This window comes from Pezoporus occidentalis, unplaced genomic scaffold (assembly GCF_034315485.1).
Source record: "Pezoporus occidentalis ecotype Australia unplaced genomic scaffold, CSIRO_AGI_Poc_V1 ctg21, whole genome shotgun sequence".
NCBI classification, from domain to species: domain Eukaryota; kingdom Metazoa; phylum Chordata; class Aves; order Psittaciformes; family Psittacidae; genus Pezoporus; species Pezoporus occidentalis.
This window is the reverse complement of record NW_026913964.1, coordinates 5,669,311-5,688,677: the sequence shown is the minus strand read 5'-3', so window position 1 is coordinate 5,688,677 and position 19,367 is coordinate 5,669,311. Positions and strand designations below refer to the sequence as shown.

General features: G+C 36.7%; 1 long non-coding RNA gene across 1 annotated transcript; it reads left to right on the top strand.

The window, feature by feature from the left end:
- The first annotated feature begins 1,776 nt into the window (after nucleotides 1-1,776).
- LOC134163879 (uncharacterized) lies at nucleotides 1,777-3,324 on the top strand. The gene is made up of 3 exons (XR_009964881.1): nucleotides 1,777-1,873; nucleotides 2,638-2,720; nucleotides 3,251-3,324. It is a non-coding gene; the product is annotated as an uncharacterized LOC134163879 (long non-coding RNA).
- Nucleotides 3,325-19,367: the final 16,043 nt, after the last annotated feature.

Here is a 19,367-nt window from a genome sequence, read left to right as displayed (position 1 = left end):
TCCTGTGTGATGTACTCTAGATTACCCTGCTCTTGCAGGGGGGTTGGACTAGATGGTCTTTTGAGGTCCCTTCCAACCCTTGGGATTCTGTGATTCTGTGAAAGGGAAAGGTGTTTAATAAGAGGGGGTGCACTTAATAGAAAGAGCATTTAGAGACCCTGACTATGGCTAATGTGCATAAAAAATTCAGCCTGTCAGATCCTCACTTTTCTAATTCAGTAATCTAAATAATTTATTTGACATTTTAGCTCAAGATGACCTTTCTTGGGAAAAAATTACTGTTTTAAACTTTTAGCAAGTACAACCACTGCAGAGGATTGCTGTTGAAGTCTGCATTTTCCCAGATGAGTAAAGGTTAATCTTGTACAGCTCAAACAAATTTCTAATCTTTTTAAACAAGTTCACAAAAAGTCATTTAATTTTTTTAATATAATTTCAATTATATTGCAATATTTGTGTTAAATGAGCTTCCTCCCCACCTCCTCTTTTATTTCTGTTGCTCAGAAACCATTTCCCATGTGTTCAGATGGATTTAGGCAAAGAACTTGTTTTCCATGAGTAAAGGTACCATTCTACCAAATGTTATTTATAAGGAAAGTTCTATAAATCAAGTGAAAATACATGGTAGATTAATAGGTGAGTAGGTTAAAACAGCCACTAGTGATAGCAAGAAAATGACTGTCCAGACATCCACAGTTCCCAGATTGGTCACTTGAATCAAGTAATCAGCCTCAGAGCTATGGCACAAAAAATGGTCATGTCTGTCCCTGGATTCCCTTCTTCTAGCTAAACAATCCCATATTTTGCAGAGGGCATTTCCATGGTTCTACTAAAGGACATTTAGTGTAATTTTACTTTGCTATTTCTGATAATTTATCTAACTTTCCGACAGGTCACTTAAAATATCTTTCAATGTAAGGATTAATATACCCCCAATTGTACATAATAAAGGCTATAATTCTCTCAGGGTATTCAGGTGACTTTATAGGGGTACATTATTTATTATTGAAAATGTTAATTTGCTAGAATGGCTGAAACATCACAAAAGCTTCAGTCTGTGCCAAAAGCTGCAGTACAGCTGCCAGCTATGAGAGGACGTAGATAATGAACTATCAAAGAAATAGATGACCAGCCGTACTTAAGCCACCCATGAGATAAAAATGCAGAGTCTAGTGTTGTCTTCAAATTGGATTTTTCTCCCCATGTTATTGTTTCCCACTTATTTGAATAATTTTTGTGGTTCCAGATCATCGTATTCCTCGTATTGGCATGCCACTCGAAGAACTTCAGTGTAGTCAGTGTAAAGCCAGGGTAACTTTGATGTCAGAGGAGAAGCAGTGCACTCAGCTCTGCTGTGGTATTCTCTCCTCATGCCTCTGCTGATGTCAGTTAGTGCTTTCTTTTCTGACATAACAATGAGGTTTCAATCTGATCCACCTGCAAATACCAGTCAAAAAGTGCTACAAAAATAGGGAGCGAAATGATCAGTGAGGCTTATGCTCCTAAAGCATTTTGACAGTTTTAATATCCAACGTAAGTGTAATCAGCCTCTTAAAGGCTTTCAGTATTATTAACTCTTAATTAACAGTGGTTGGATTATCTACCTTGAAGATTGTGTTAGAATTGCAGACACAAAGCAGTTTGCAGGATTTTATTAGATCAGGTGTGATACTATGTGGAAAACTCTGTATTATTTCCAGGGGCAGCTTGTCACTAGAAGTGGTATTGCTGTTCTTGTACCACACAAGGTTAAAACTAGTGAACTCTTCTCCTCTTGGAACCAAGCTGAAGTGTGGAAATCCTGCCTGCCTTGCTCTGCCCCGCAGTCCAATAACTGGAAGCACTGAGCAAAACCACACCAACACAGTACAGGGTGAGTTTGTAAAAGCTTTAGCTGACCCATTAACAATTAGAACACTGCACGTGCATATGTTGCAGTTGCTCCATTAACCAGTAAAATGGAGACTGGACTCATGTGGGAATTACCCATATTTATGCCCACTGGCTACTTTAAGGCATTCAAGTTTGCAGATGATGACCTAGAGTTACTGGATAGGCAGTGTTTTATGCATTGCTTGTATTTTTCTTTCTGACAGGCTTTTTGCAGCTCTCATCCTTCCCAAGCAGATGACCAGAAAGCATAGCCTTGTGCAGAGAAACACTACGGGGCTGTAGTTTGTGCAGTTAATGAAGCGGTATACTGCACCGTATTCATGAGATGCAGATGGTTTTCACTTTATGCAAAAACGGAAAGTGTCATGGCAAAATAGGAGTAGTAAAGCTCACAATGGTATTGGACAACGATCGCTGTTAAACTTCTCCAATAGAGAAAATCTTCTGTTTTGTAGTTCTTTATTGTACAAATACCAGAAGCAAAGATGTTACAAAATACTGCTTTTGGTACTTCAATTTTTATTATTCAGTCTGAAAACTGTTAAAAAGGGGTTTGAGTAAATTAAATTGGACTAATAAGATTAAATTGAGAATTCAAAACTGGACATGTTGAAAATGTGAACTATTAGTAATAGGAAAAAATGCTTTCAGCACTGTATTGGGTAAAGCTAACAAAAGGGAATTGTGAGCAGTAAGCTGCATATACTGCCATATGAATTTTATTGCTATTTGGCATGATTGCAGAGTTAGTGGCTGTAAGAGAAAGCCCTGGTATACCAGCATTGGGGTGAGGGGAATCCTGCTCCCTTGCCAAATATGGCCTGAAGGTAATGTCATTGGTTACTAGCTACTAGTCCTGATTACTTGTCCTGTTAACCTTGTACTAGTTCTACATTTTCATTTCTACTTGTACCCTAAAGAAGTATGAGCTATCTTAGATGAGAAGCAGAGTTTGTAGAGAGCCGTTTCTTAAGCCAATTGATAGTACTCAATTATATTGGCAGTCTCATTAAGATTTAGAATTAAGTGTCTATAACTGTACAGTGTCTTTGACAAGGCTTATCTCTGAAGTTATTTGTTCTTTACTTTTAATTTTAGAAATGTGGTTTTGACTCATGATTGAAGTATGAAGAAAATCTAGCTCTCTGTTCAGAGAATACCTTGAGAAGGGAGGGACTACTCAATTTTTCTCTAAGCTCTGACAGGGGTTTTTGTTATGTAAATTGATGTCCTGTAGCCTATAGGCTGACAACTGTCAGATCTTAATGACTTCTAAGTAACTTGAGTCTGGATTTGATTTAGTAAACTAAAGATGAAACATTTGTTCCTCCCATTAATTGTTCTCTGTAACATCTAGATTTTCTGTTTTGCAAACCTGTTGCTGTTGCATACAGTACTGAGCCTCTGGGAATGTCATCATGATGAAATGGTGATGAAATTATGTTTAAACCTTGATTTCATTCTCATTACGCAAATTACATGTCTCAAAACTGTCTAACTATCAGTTATAAGCTTGCCTGGTGCTCACACAACTTTTCCTGAAAGATGTTTCTAAACATTTTTTTCCAAATTTATTTTCTTTACCCTTATTTATTTCCTATGCATCAGTGATGTCCATGAATTAAGTAACAATGTCTTAGGGCTTTGCTAGTGATGTGGCAAATGGTGATGTTTGTTCTAAAGTTATTTAATAGATATCTCAGTAGTCTTCACAGGGAAATATAGGGAGAGAAAGTACTGAGGTGCAGAAGGACTGGTCTGCTCTGCTTTTGGATACTGATGCTGAAAGGCACTTCTTGGTATTCCTATCTGCAATACACTTAGCTGTGCAAACAAATTCTGTTGAGGAAAGATGGCATTATTTCCCATCTATATTTCCAACATGCAATGAAAAGACAGAATTCTTACCTGACTAAGAGTTAGTTTCCATGCAATGTTAGTCCCCTTTCCCTTTCTTAAAGTGGTTAATTAGAAATGCTGGTAAAGCCATTTGTCAATCCAATGGAGTAAGAAGAAAATAGTATCAGGTGGTATGTGACCTCATGAGAAGGAAGCTAGCAAGTCTCTTTCTTCTTAAACTTTGCCTGTGCTTTTAGATCATTCAGAACAAATGAAATTTGTAGGAATTTGTCTCACCCATTGAACTCCTGATGTGAATGTAGTTTTCTCCTTTGGCTTTATCTGCACAGCAGGGCAGGGTACAGTCCTGATTATAACAGGGGCACCGTGTATTTCTGAACATCCATGAAGATCTCTATTGTTCTTTAGGTGTAGGGCAGGGATATGACCTTACATTTGAGGGCAGTATAGCACTCGAAGGTCTGACATGAAGAACAGTAGAATTTGCACAATAGATTGCTATCTGCTGCTCTCCAGTTCATTTGGTTAAGGTCAAGAAGCTGCTTGTAAACACACAGTATGATTTTCTAAAAAGGCTTCTTGTTCTTTATCCCACTGAGTGGCACTGTGACACATCAAGGTCAACCTTAGTGACCATTAAACGAGCAGCTACTTAAGATGGTGAAAGGCAAAACTGGCTTCCAGATGCAGCTGGGAATGGGTTAGAACCAAGAACTCTGAGCACTCCTGATGTCAAGGAAACACAAGGTCTTAATCAGATGCCAGATTTCAACTGTAGTTTGAGCTATGCATCGTATATCTGCATTTCTGCTTTAAACAGCTTATCAAGTTAATATTGAGTTCTGTGTTAAATCCTCTTACACAGCCCAAACCCAGCTACTTTGTTTAGGTAGCTGAAACCTTTCAGCCAATGAAGGAAAGTCAGATAGAAATAGCCAACTTAAAATATCCGAGGAAGCTTCAGAGTAAGAACCCATCTCGTTTTGGTAATGATATGGCCAGCCAACAGCCTTTTAAGCCAGATGCCTAAAATATGTTAAAGTGCTAGAGGTCTAAAGGTGGACTAAATACCCCCTAAAGCTATGTGTCATTACTTAAAAATTTTGTCTCTTTGATGTACATGAGAATCCATAGATCTGTGTTGTCCCTAAAGAAACAGGACTTCTTGAGATTTGCTGTTTCTGATCTGTGATGGATGATAACAGTTGCTATTTTTTGTATGACCGTCTTGACAACTTGAGACTGTGGCACACAAAACATTAACCTTAAGCCCTGCCCGAAACATATTTTCAAGATACTTGCACCTCTACACGCTGAGGAAGTCTCAAAAAAAGAGTTTCATATAAGAAGGCTGAGTTGCACTTCTGCATTTGAAGGAATAAAATTGGTTTGGATTTCAATCTCTTACTGGAATTACTCAAAATTAATGAGAGTGGAGTAAAGCATCATCTGAATGAAATAAAAAAAAAGAATGTGGGGATAATTAGAGATGAGAATTTAAAGTTCTCTTATCTCTACAACACATTAAAGTTCATTCCATACTGATAGCAATACTGGTAAGCTGTGTGAAATAAACCTGGTGGCCTCCATCCAATTTACACTGCCAAATAAATGCTCCTTCTTCATGGAACACATACCAATTTTAGGTACTCATTGGCATCCTTCTTGTAAATCTCATTGTGGCAGAGGACTGGAAAGGGCTGGACTGCCTAATGATACCCGGAAATGCTTCCTCCATTTCTAGCTGTCTTGATAGGAGTCTCTGTGTGTGAAAGATGCAATCAACACAGTACATAAATTTCCTTTCCCCAGGGATATTAATCTGACCATTTTCAAAGCTACTCAGCTTTTGGTCTTTTGTACAGAGTACACATCAGGCCCCGTATTCAAATATAGATGCTTTGGCTGGAAATGTTTCATTCTCTCCTGGTAATTATTTTTTTTTTCATTATTTCCCTGTCATCACTACTCCTTCTTTTTTATTTAATGAAAGATTGTGATAGGATGTATAGGTTCATGTGAAGTTAATATTGAGGCTGAAGTAAACTTCTGGCCTAAAATTCTCTTCTGAGAAACATAAGAAATAGTATCTTCACTTAGACTCAGAAGTCTGCATGGGCTTTTGTGCAATTGTAGCATATTATTCACCAATTTACTTGTAATCAGACTATTTGATCTGCTGTTTAATGGGTAGCCCAGTAGGTAAACTGCAGAGATGGAGCATTGCATTCAGACTTGTTACAACAGGTCAGGAACCAAAAAATGAGAATGATCAGAAAATTTCTATTTAACTGAAAAAGCTAGCACTCCATTGTGCTATAATTTCTAAATGTCATTAGAGCCACTTATGATGTAAAATTAACATAGCTGTCACCTACATCTAGCTGACGTTAACTCACTCCCTTTGCAGTTTACTGAGTGGGAAAGGAAATACAGGAAGATGAAAATTTTTAGACAGACTTAGCAATTGCTAAGGGAGAAAAAGAAAGAATACACACATATGTACCCACACACACTGATACCTTAATTTTCTTTCCTTCCACCACCACCCGCCCCCCATCTTTTCTTATATGGCTGCTTGATTTGAGAGATGGAATTGCTTTCAGACTATAAAGGAGCCAAAGTTTTTAACCATGACTTGCAACAAGCCAAGGACATTTCTGAAAATGCTTCAGTGGACAACTTGTGGCAACTTCCCTTGTGGGTATCTTCCCAAAACCTCATCCCTGAAGCAGCACAGGTTTGCAGTGCATTATTCCTTGGAAAAAAAAAAAAAAAAAACAAAAAACACAAACCATGAGCATATGGGGAAACCAACAAACCAACCAAAGCTTTGAGAGACATTTGGGGAAGACAGTTTCCACCTGAGGACAATAAGAGAGTGTTTTTAGACTGAAGGCATTCAGCCTATTTTCTGTTATTCAGAAAGAAACAGTAATATCTCTGGTCCCCTCTGCAAGCTTCTCATCCTCAGCATGGCGCGCCTCCCTCCCCCCACCAGCCAAACTTTGCTTAAAACAATGCATTGTGATTTGCTGTTTTATTTTATTTTTCCAGACATAAAGTGTATTGTTATTCTGTAAATGTTTTCTTGCTGTCATACTTTGCAGACGATTTTCTTCCTATTTTTGGAGGCCTGAATCTGCCTTTGGTCACACTATTTGCTCCTCTATGGTCACCTCTGAGAAGATTAACCCTTTCATTAAAAAAGCTTGGCCGGGGTCAAACTACCGCCTGGCTCTGGACTCTTACATCCCTTTGATCTCCCAGCTATGGAGAAATTATTAGCAAATTCTAAGCCTTCCCATGTGATTTGTTTTTGTAAATTTGTAGAAATTATTCCTAATCCTATTACGTGGCCGAGGGCAAACCTGCATTAAATATATGAGACTTTTTGTTATGTGGCAGATGGATAATAAAGGAATGTTGAATGCAGCCCATTCCAAGTTATGGGAATCTGGACACTTCATCAGCATTCACTTAATCCTCTGCCATGGCCTACGCCTTTGATGAATGCTCTCATTTATGACCACTGATGCCACTCACTTAATTTCAGAGAAGAAAAATAATACCTAGCTGTTAATGTGAATATTTGAGTTTATGGCTGTACAATGAATAATTGTGACATTATCAAGGGAACATCTTCTTATACATTATTCACTTGTATAGACCACATTAACCAAAGAGAGGAAACTTGCAGTTTTGCATCTTCCATCTTCTTTGGAAGGTAGACACGATGCAGACAAAAGTCAGTATCTTAACCCAAATTCTAGCTGACAGTCCGTATCAGCCCTCACTATATTTTGCTCATTGTGGTGCCAATCTTCTATCTCACCAATGACATTTTTTTAAAGAAAAAGTGGATTTCCTAGAGACTCTACCCCATGCAACTTCCATGGCTTTTTATTGAATAGGAAAATGTATCCCTCCTTCTTGCTTTAATACTGTTGCCATGTAGTATGTCTGTAAATTCAAGCTGAAAATTAAGACAGCACACAGTTCTTGCTTCTACTTTATAAAAATATGTGTCCTGTATAAATAATGCTCTTTTCATGCATTTAGGAATAAAAATTAATTCACAAATAAAAATAAAATTCATAAAATGAAATCTTCAGAGTTTCTCATTTATAAACTTTCAGCTTCCACACTCAGAATCGCAATTATTAAGGTGTGGAAAACTAACTTGTTTTCAAGAAATCTCTGTTATCTGAGGTAGGTGGGGGTGTTAAGGATGTTTGTAAGATCTCTGATCTCTCTTCAAGTTTCCTTATTTCACTGAGAGAAAATGTGAGTACATTTCTAGTGTAAGCATTATTTTTTTAATTGGAAACACTTCTGCATCTGAAAGTATATTTATTTACTTTGCTGACTATATGGCGATATTTAAGAGTAGGAGTTTGCTATGTTTTTATCCTCCTTTTCTGCAAGTGTAGCAATTTTAGTTGGTATTTAATGGTGCTAAAATTCTAAAAGTAGAACCCTGCTGTCCCTTTTGGTTTTTATGTATAAAATTCAGAGGTAAATTGAAGTTCTGATAACTCATCAGTGTGAGAAATGTGTCTGGATTTAGTAAACTGCAGTAAAAAAAAAACAACAGTTAAACATCTTTTCCTGGTGGGAGTTTTCACACACTGCAGCTAATTTGCTGAAATAAACTAGAATATTCAACAAGAGTAAAAATATGTAGTCTATTTATTTATAGTATGTTTATTGATCAGTACTTTGAAATGTAGTGTAACAGCCTATCAGGACACCCTGGAATGACTGCTCCAAAATGAATATGTATAGGGGGCCTGTGCAGAGTAGTTCCTTTAGTTATGCTCTTCCATACTGTCACCTAATTTAACACACATGCTGTATGAGCTACATACAAGCTGCTGCGTGCAAGTTTTATTCTGTATTTGCTGTATGTAGCAAGGTGCCTGTCAGAACACGGAACACTGCCAGAGTGGAAGGTTTTATTTGGAAAAGGGATTGTAATACCTTGTGTAGTGTGTCCATATAATAATAATGATCCAAGATCTATTTTTTTCTAGTAGGCAGAAATGCAAACCATTCTGTGATTGTAAAATGATATGATGATGAAAGATTACAACTTAATTGACTTCAGGGAGAGCAAGGTATGGCCTTAATTTAACATCATAATGTGCTAAGCTAAATTCTTCTCACCCGCTTGCATCTCTATGCTGATTTCAGATACTTCTGTTTTTTCCCCTGAGAATCACTAATCTAAACATTTCTGCAGAGTCAGTCACATTGTTATTTCTCTGTTAACAGAAGTGTTTGGTAAAAAAAAAAAAGGGGGAAAGAAAGGTATGGATTTACAAAAGTATATGAAAAGAATACAAAGCTTATTACCAGTGGGTCAAATGTTCCAATCCACATTTTGGTGAAAGTCTCCATAATTCCAGTCAGATATTCTGCTTGAAATAAATAGCCAAAAGTTAACTTTCACCCCTCCCACAAAATGATGACATAAACTGTAGCAGGAATTTTTTTGAAAGAAATGTAAACTGAAACCCAGAAACTAAAAGTCAAAAAGTACACATGGTGGACTTTTTATATATAGATATATACTTAGATGCTTAGATTCATTCCTTGGTGTATGTAAAGGGTAATTAAGAAAATCCAGATAGGATCAACTTTTGGAATGTCTGCAAAAAGTATGGGGTTTGAGAAACAGAGTCATGCTCTATGTTTCTCATCAGCATGATATCAATGGAAACATATAACAGTTACCTGTGGTATGGCCAGCCTACTTTGGCAGTCAACTTTGCAAAATCATCCTTTATTACTATAATAAGAATATAAAGGCTTCATTATACGTGATATATGATCAGTGTCTGGGGATTACTTGCTATAGTAGTTAAGGCTTTACTGAGCAGTCAGCTAGTTGTCAAACTCCCTGTTTGCTACTAAGTACAGATCACTCTACTATCATGCTGTTAAATGGAAAATATGCAAAACATCTTTCATAAACTATAAATTGGAGATGCTTATAAAAGAGAGCAGGGGCAGTATGAATATTTTTGTTGTTGTTATTTACTAGCATTAGGGCTGACAGCTAGGACATTCTATTTATCAGAAAGTATAGTATGGGGGGGTTACATTCTTTTTACAAGCTAGTTGACACAGACTGGCAGGTTGTTCAGTGAGTTTTTCCTTACGTTTTTAAAGCTCCTCTTACATGGCCTTGTAGAATAATTTTAAATGGGTCTAAACAAAGCCCTCCCTGAATTTAATATTACTGTAAAACAATGCATTCTTTTCATATCTGGGATGGGAAGGTAATGAAAGCACACTGATCATGTGGCTACAATCTTGCAATCAGAGGAGCTTGCTTGACTATAGAGCATAAGAAGAAGGAAGAGTAAGCTGCACAGCCAAGAGAAATCCAAGGCACTGACTATTTAATACTGAGCATTGAAAGCAAAGCAAAAATGGCCCCTTGCCCACCACCGCAGGTTTTGTGAGTGCAGAGTAATCCCCCAAGCCCAGAGACTAAAAAAATGCTGCTATTGGAAAGCAAGACACACATCTTCTTTTTCATGAGTCTGCTTTTCAGTGTGATTGTCTTTGAAGCATACAGCATATATCACACATGATAAATTATACTTTGCTATAATGTTGCCTTGCTAAAATATGCTAAGAAAGCTCTGAGCAGTATTTACAAATAGTTTAAATGTCACAACAATACACCCACCACTCAGGCTTCCACTGATTTTACTGTAATAAGAGTTGTAATAAAGGATACCACTTTTAAGTATTATAAAAAATAGTCTTTATAAAGAAAGGTAATTGGGAGAAAATTCCCTAACATATGTATCAAAATAATTTTGCAGATTCTGCAATCACAGCTGCCAGAAAAAGCAACCAGAATCTCTCCTGTTTAAGAGGAATCATCTAGGTCTGTGCTGTTGTTGCTTATCTTTCTTTTTGTCCCATGTAAGTAGTTAATTTACTCATCAAGCTCAAAACTCAGCTGCTAACATTCTAAAAAAACAAAAACAAAAAAAAAAAAAAAAAAAAAAAAAAAAAAAAAAAAAAAAAAAAAAAAACAAAAAAAAAAAAAAAAACCCCAAAGGCTATAAACTAATTTTGAATTGTTCTGTTGGGAAGAACAGCAGCCTTTCACTATTCAGGAATATTCAGGATAAGCTTCACTCCTGTACACCAAGCGGTAAATTCTGCTGCCTGTTACATGACTGTAAAGCTGGTGTAATTCCACTGCCACTGAAGGAAGCCATTCAAATTTACATCAGTTCAACAGAAGGAAGAACCAGACCTTCCCCTGAGCATTTGAAAATCATTCCAATATATTAATGAATACTTCTCTTCCATGCAACTTTATGTTTTTAATATCTTCCTTAGGGAAGGTAAAGTAATTCAAAAACAGGCTAAGCCTTTTTTTTCCTACCCACCTTTATCTTTATTTGTTATTTTTAATGGAGTGTGGAATATGCCTGCTATATTTGTCAGTCACAAGGGTCTGTTTCACCCAGTGGCACCAATGAGTGACATGGAGGTGAATTTAGCTTAGCTTTGTTCTAGCGGGTTACTGTAGCTGTTGATCCACACCACTTAGGTCTTGACAGAAACATAATCATGTTATATGGGTATATACAAAAGAAGTAGTTAAAGTATATTAGAAAACATATACACTGAAGTGGATTATTTTTTTCAGTCTAAGAAAGCAAGGCACAAGCTGAAGGATGTTCTCTAGTTGGAGCTTGCTAATATTTGGTTAACTAAAGGGAAATATGGTGTCATCTAGAGAACTTGTGCTCCACCTCCCAAACACATTGTCCTGTTTTCTGATAAAATGGATCTATAGATTCAGTGACTTCTTGAACCCTTTCTCTCAGGCTGAAGGTAGTGCATGTGAAAAGAAAAGCCTAAACACCCAGACCACACCAGTGTCAGGATCTCAAGTCTGACACTGCCAACAGGCGTTACATTCTAGCTGCATTTTTAACATAGCAACTGGGGATAACATAGTCAGGTGAAATCTAAACTCATTTACCCCACCATCAAAATTCTTCCAAAGACCAATCTGCGTATTCATATTGATAGCAATGCTTAGACCTGCCACCCTCCTACTGTGAAACTCATATATCTATGCAGAGCTTCCATTATTTATTTTTTTTTTTCCTGGAGAAAGCAAGCAAAGTCTTATAATGCATATTTTGTTGTACCAATTCGGTGTACAAGCAGGTTTACATGCAGCTAGCAGAATTTTCAGAAGGAAATAGCTCTTACACTTAGCAGGAAGAGCAGCTTTCCAACAAAGCAAGCTGGGATAGAAGGGAACTTTTGGGTTCCTGTTTAGTATTAAATTTTCAGTCTTGATGTGATTGTATTATTTTATCTCTGTGAATTTAGCGCATTTGATATATGGTTATAGCCTAATAAATGTAACAATAAATATCACATTTGTATTCAATTTCAGAGATCTCTTCCCTCCCTCATACCAGCAGCAATGGGTGTGATCTCATAAGGGTCTGACTGTAAATAATCTGGTTAAATACAAGGTTACTGATGCACTGACAATATAGAAAGTCACAGAGACTGTGGTAAGATTCAAGCCCCCAGATGTGTTCCTTGCCTCAGTCGAAGCAGATGTATTTGATTTTGAAAAAGCAATGCATAATCTATTTTTGTTTGTTCAATAAAGCAACTGTATATTTACCATATCTTTAGGGATTACTTTTTATTGTTTTCAAGGAAATAATTTCAATGCTTACAAATTGTTGGATGACATTCCCTTGTACATTTTTAAATATGATATGCAGGGAAAATATTTCTAGTTCTAATCTTTTTATTTAGAATAGGAAAGCTGAGTGTAATCCAGGAGATGAAATATGATATCTTTATTAAAGTGGCACATGCTAGCTCTATTACACTTACAGGTCTGCCAGTATATCCATTAAGGAATCCATTTTTCAGACTTTTAACATTTGTCTGTATTCATGCTGGAGCGAAACTTGGCACTCGGGTTTATAGCCCAGGAGCAATTTGTGCTGCTATTTACAAATGTCTCTTGGTATTCATTTAAAAAAATGTTTTTTTATTAAATGCCTGAAAACCATTTGGTTATTTAAAATGCAAATGGGAATGATATTAAAAGGAACACTGTTGGTTGATCGCATTGAACCATTTTGGAATATGCTGAAAGTTAGGAGATGGAGCATTTCTCGAGATTAGTGATCTCGTCTGTCCTTGAGAGAGCTGTTTCTGTTTATCATTTAGCTAATAAATGCTTTAAGAATTACATATGCCTTCATTTGCTCATTGTAATGCTCCAAAGGTCCTTATACTCAGGTAACTAGCAAGTTTTGTAATAAACACCCTGAGCATGGATTTATATAATTCAGCTTTTTATTTCAATACTAAATCTATTAATAATCTGTCATCACAACATAGTGCTATTTACTTTAGTTATTTTAGTCTTTTTCTTAAAATAAGTAGTTCTACCCAAGTATGCCATTTTATCTTGGCAAAATGTGCTGGAGAAAAGGTAGCACATCCAGCTTAAGTCCAGCCACATCTTTCACTGTCTCACTGTTTGAATGCAAATTTACAGGCATTTAATGGAAATACATGTTTGCTTCTTTGTTTATACATTATCATTTTCTATCTGTTCTTTAGATAAAAGTTCTGTTCTTCTGAAATGAAAAAATTATCACCATTTTCTTCAGAAAATAAAGGGCTTTATCCTCAACTGATGTAAGTCAACAGCTCTGTTGACTGTTCTGTTTTACATCAACTGAGAGATTTCTCTGGATTTATAATGCATAAAAAGTTCTTATAATTTGAGAAAAGTTGGAAACATATCACCTATAACCAAACCTCGTCATAAATAAATCTATTCCTATTTCTTTGTTCAAGCTCCTTTTTTTAAAAAAAATAAATAAACTTAAGATGATTAATATAAATTTAGTAATTCCTAATCAGACTGGGTTTCTTAATTTTGTGTAAATTACTGTTGTCTGAGCTGAAAGCACTGAAGAAACTGTTACAAGGAAAAGAAATCCAAAGTCAAACATTCCTTATAGCTTCAGGTCATTTCAGATTTTAGTAGTTTAGAAAAGCCCCATCAAGCTCCATTTAGACTTTAGGAACAATTCTTTAAAGCAGTTCTGTAAACAAAATGATTCATAGCGTAGATTTTTTGCTCAATTTTGTAGTTACTGCTCCTCCGCTGTGAAAGGTGTATAGGGTGTTTTTCAAGACTGTACTTTCCACTTCTGCAAACCTAATTTTCAGTCTTGGGTTCTGAAAAATCAGAGGCTATTTAGAATACAATAAAGAATAAAAATGTGATCAATTGTAGGAAGTATTTCTGTGAAGTCTGAACAAAGTGGGAATCTGAATTGCAGCCCCAAGTATTTAAATGAGCTATTACAAAAGGAGTGCTAGGAACCATTATATTGCATGATTTCTCGTGAATAATAGAAATGCTGTCTATCAGATATTTTTACTTAAATGGAATCAATGTTTGAGAAGGATGGTTCATCCATAGTAACCTTTCACGCCACTACTATGGTATTGTTATAACTTCACCTATTAAAAATAGGCTTTGAAGCTATTAAAAATACTCTAAAACTTAGAAAGAAGTGTAGTTTTAACATACATTAGTATCTCTGTCTTTTAGTAGTGTGTCATTTATGCTTAATGACATCCATGTAGAATTTCAGCATTCATATAGCTGAAAATGCCTGTCATATACAAACAACATTATGGCACTTTTTGCCTATAGTAGTGCTATTATTTAAAGGTGTGCTTTTATACTGCTCAAGTAAGTTTTTAAGGATAAATGTGCCTACATCATATACTAGTTCTGGGGCTTGTAAATGGATTACTTGCTGTTAATAAGGTGAGTAGGCTTTCATTGCTAGTTATGATGGTCCCAATCCTGTATCACGGAAGTAGAATGAAGTGTCATATTTATGACTCTAATGAGAGCATAAGAAATCTCTGAGTCTCTGAGGGTTCACCAAACCTGTTCTCTTCTGGAGCTTTTTACTGGTGGGGCATGTGTGTGCACTGTAAGAGTTTGGCAGATTGGGGTTGGGTTTGCTCAGTAGTCATTTAGGAGCATGGATCTGTTCTCTGTTTGGTCTTAAACCACAAACTGACTTTAAAACATGACATGCATTCTCTGGGCTCACATACCTGGTAGATATCCTCTTCAGAAAGTAAATACTCAAATAAAAGCTTGCTGACAGAATAAAAATGTTCATTGCCATTAAAGTCTCATAATTAATTACATTTTTAAGATACTAAATAGAAAAAAAAAAGCTTGAATTTAAATGTACTGGATGCATAAGGAGTCTTGAAGCCAAAGTGAAATTTGAGAAATGGGGGATAGGTGAACATATCACATCACAAGGGAACATATCCTTTAATAATGACATCAGTTTCACATCCGCTAATGTAGTTCGAGTGCTGTAGGTTATTTAACTCCAGTGGACCAAGCTTTCAAATCCAGTTAAATAGCTCCTTGGTGTTCTTTTCGGAATGACATGGCACAGCCTTGGGAAAATGAAGCCCTTTTAATTGTGCTGACTTCTGTCACTGTTGGTATCCACCACTTCCAGGTCAGTCTTGGCGTCTGCTGTGGGAGCCCTGGTCACGATGTTAGAGAAATGTCTGGTCACAACTCGGGCCTGCAGCCAATATGCTTTGCTCTACAGGGTCTTCGATTCTTAACAGAAATTCTTGAAGTTGTGGCTCTAGCTTGACATTAAACCCTACTCCGTTTTAACAAGGAGTATTAATTGGAATACAGTTCGCCAATTCTAGGGTAATTTATTTTCATAAACCAGTGGATGATAACTCACTAGTTAGCATACAGAAAAACACTTTTGCTCTTCATTTAGATTAACTCATGTAATATGATAAAAGTGCAAGTCTGGTACTGTAAGAAATAATTTTATAACATTTGGAAGAAGATGCTGGTTGCTCAGAGAAAGTAGATGCTTCAGCTGGGATGCTGGGATTCTGATGCCAGGGCACTTGGTTAGTAAGTGAGTTACTAACTACACATGCAACAAAAGTGGTAGCTTTTAAAACCTCATTTTACCTTCAAACATTGTTACTGGTCTTTAAGCTGAACCAGGTGGGACATTTAGGTGAATAGGAGCCCTTCAGCTAACGTGCATTGTTCAACACACACGTGTGTGTTTATTTGGAAAAGAAAGTCTCTCATTTTGTTGCTGAAGAAGCCACAAAATGTCAAGATAATCTTAATTTATCCATTAAAAATGTAGGCCCATATTTAAGAGTCATCAGCAATAAAGGAAAATATACTGAATCATTTCAAGTGCATGCTAATCATTTAATGTAATAAATGGAGCAACTCTAATTATCTCCCGAGGAAATGATTTCACACTAAAACAATGAAAATGAAGAGGTTACTTTGGGAGCATTATACACAGCTGAAAATTACTCATGTGAATCTATAGGATATTTCAAATAAATAGAAAGGATTGCTTATGCCTTTTCAGTAATCATTTAATGCTATGAGAGAAATATTAAACGATGGTAAAGATATTTAGTAATTTGCAGTCAGCCAGAAAGGCTTTCACAGGTACTGTTATACAACCAAGTGCTGTTCCTTTCCCCTGAGACACTGGTTAGCAAGGATCTATGTCATAACTGCAGGTTCATAATGCAGAATACTTGAACAGTCGATAAAAAAAAAAAAAAAAAAAGAAAAAGTGTATTTTTTTTATTTTGTATTTGTTAATTTCAGTCTGCATTACAATTTATAGATTTGCAGTCGATAATATCTGTGAGCCTTCCCTTGAGATCTCTGGGATTATTTTTAAAAGGATAAATAAAAATCTTTCTGATAATTTCTTTCCCCTCCAAAGTGTTTTTTAAATCCCATGAAAGATTATTTTGGAAATTCAGAACATTTCCAGCCAACAAAGAAGAAAATGAAAAGCAAACTTTTGAATAAGACGTACAAATTTCTCAGGGAGTGGGGTTAAAATTGAGTTTAATGATTCAGTCCGTTCCCTCCAAGGGAACTGATTTCACTGCAAGCTAAAATGTTTTGTTAAATTATGTACTTCAGTTGCTTGGGTGTTATGTCTCTCTTGGAGAAGCACATGAAATGAGCACTATCCTCCTAGGCATTTTAAAAACACATCCACATTAAATAGAATATATATACAATGGTTGAGCATACAGTCTTTTTAAACTAGATAACAAAATGATTTTGACTTGTTTTAAAATCTTTTTTCTTGAATAGTTTTAAAGCTAAGATTAAAAGATAGGTAATGTGGACTGAAAATTTTCCCCCTTGCTTTCAGATTCTTAGAGAATAGCACATTATAGGTACTTTCCTTTGTGCAAGAGCCACATCAAGTGCCAGAAAAAAATACATCTGTTTTGGCTACATATATAACAGCAGGCTTTCCAGAACCATCAATTTGTTGTTACTAATATATCAAGTGCAGTTTATTTAAAATGTTTATCCGTTCCACTGCCATGCTACTACAGATACTATTAGCTTATACTTATTACTAAAATTGGGTAAGACAAGAGGGAATGCAGCTCTCCTACGTAGTAAGGGATATGACCTAGTTCAAGACAAATTAATGCGCAGTGATTCTAAAAGCTCAAACAGACAACTGCAACTCTTTGAAGGTCTGCATTTATTCTGCAGCTGACATGAGTATTTCACAAGGGACTAGACAATTGTTTTTTATTGTACAATTACCATTCATCATGTACAAGAAAACAATTGTTATCAGGTATGAACTTAATTGGAATCAACTGTAGAAACTTTACAGGAATTTACCAAAATGTCTGCCATTCAGAGCTGGCTTACCATAATATTCTCTATGGAATAGTTGACCACAGGATTCTCATTCACAAACAGCCAGGTTAAACAGTTAAATGCTAGCAAATCCTGCATAGCCCTGTGGGAAATTTCACTTTAATCCTGAACTTATAAGAGGACAATCAAAGCCCAAAGCCTGGGTAACAAATCTGATCCTCTGTTGCAATCTGCATCCTCATGGGAAGGAGAGAGATGCTCCCTGTACAAGCCTGAGATGGATAAATACCTAAATGATGAGATAGATAGGGAATGCAGAAGAAGCGTCTGGCTTCAGCCATTCGCTTCCAATTTCACATTACATTGTGAAAGGCAATTCTTGTGCAGCTTGGGAACAGCCAGTCCTGATTACTATAAGTTGAAGTGTGGCTTAAGGAATGATTAATGACAGTGTCAGGAGAAAACAAAGCACAATGAGAGTTATCTCTAATCCACCTGCTTGCAGATGCTATAGTAAGGGAATGAAAATGGCCCCGGCGAGCCCTGATAATAAAAAAATCAAAATAGAAAGGTGCAAAGCTGTAGATATGTATTAATCTGATATATAAAAACTAGGTCTTAGCTTGAATAAAGCATTAGGCATGAATGAAGCCCCATAGGTGATAGATATTAGAGCATAGTGGACTTCACATTGTCTGTATTTTTTAAATCAAACAGAACTGTTCCCTTCAGTATTGCCTTTGACATTAATAGGTTGGTATTTGAAAAGTCACAGTTCACTAGATGAGCAGGCTTGTGAGTTCAAGCTCATTAAACAAAACCTCTTTTTGTTGCTGTTTGAAAACGTGACGCCATACCCCCACCTTGTGGCGTGGCGGTGGGGAAGCCCGCGGAGGAGAGAGCAGCTGCTCCCGCTTCCACACAAACCACAGGCACATAAAGCCTAATTGTAAGATACCCTTTCTTTTTGAAATGCAAAGAGCTCACGAGCTCCTTCAGCGAGCAAAATAATACATCTGAAAGACGGCTAGCCCGTTTCAGAGGATTCTCCTTTAGTTTTCCAGCCAGTCCAGGTAGCTTTGCTCTGATTCAGGACTGCAGCTATTGCAGAAGGGGGTCAGTGATCACAGCTATGACTAAATATGCACATTATGGTAGTTTCCTTCAACTGGATTGCAGCTGCTCAGCTTCTCTCCACTCTTTTTCTATCCATCTTCCTAAACTTCGTGTCTGCTGGGAAATCTTGCACAAGCGGCGTAGTGAGCTGAGACCTGGGAAGATTCATGACATGATGCTCGGTGCTCGGTGTTGTTCATCAGGCAGGGTACATCTCTCCAGATGCGTAACAGTGATGGTCTGCTGTTTGATACAAATTACAGTGTTCACATGTGAACTACTTGCTTGCTTTGCAGGTTTCATCTGCTGAAAAGTAGTAGATTTTGCATCGTTCTACAAAGAACGCCACTGTGTCTGTTCACGAGGTAGAATTGCTCCAGTTCAAGGCACACTGTAAGGTTTCCTAAAACACCAAAGGTGCCCAGGGACCTAAACCTTTTTTACTTACACTGGGACATAGGTTCCCACTGTGTCACCAAGGATACCTTGAACATTTTTACCATCACCATGCAAGTCAGGGACTCTAGACTGAAAGACAATATTTCCTGAGACCTGCTTCTGCACCAGATTTAAAGCTATTGCCTCTGGTTGCCAAGAGGGAGGGAATTATTTGGCCCCACTGAATTCAAAAACAAAAGTCTCATTGATTTAACTGGGTCAGGATTTCATCCCAATGGATTTTCCCTCCTCCTTTTTCTTACTATGA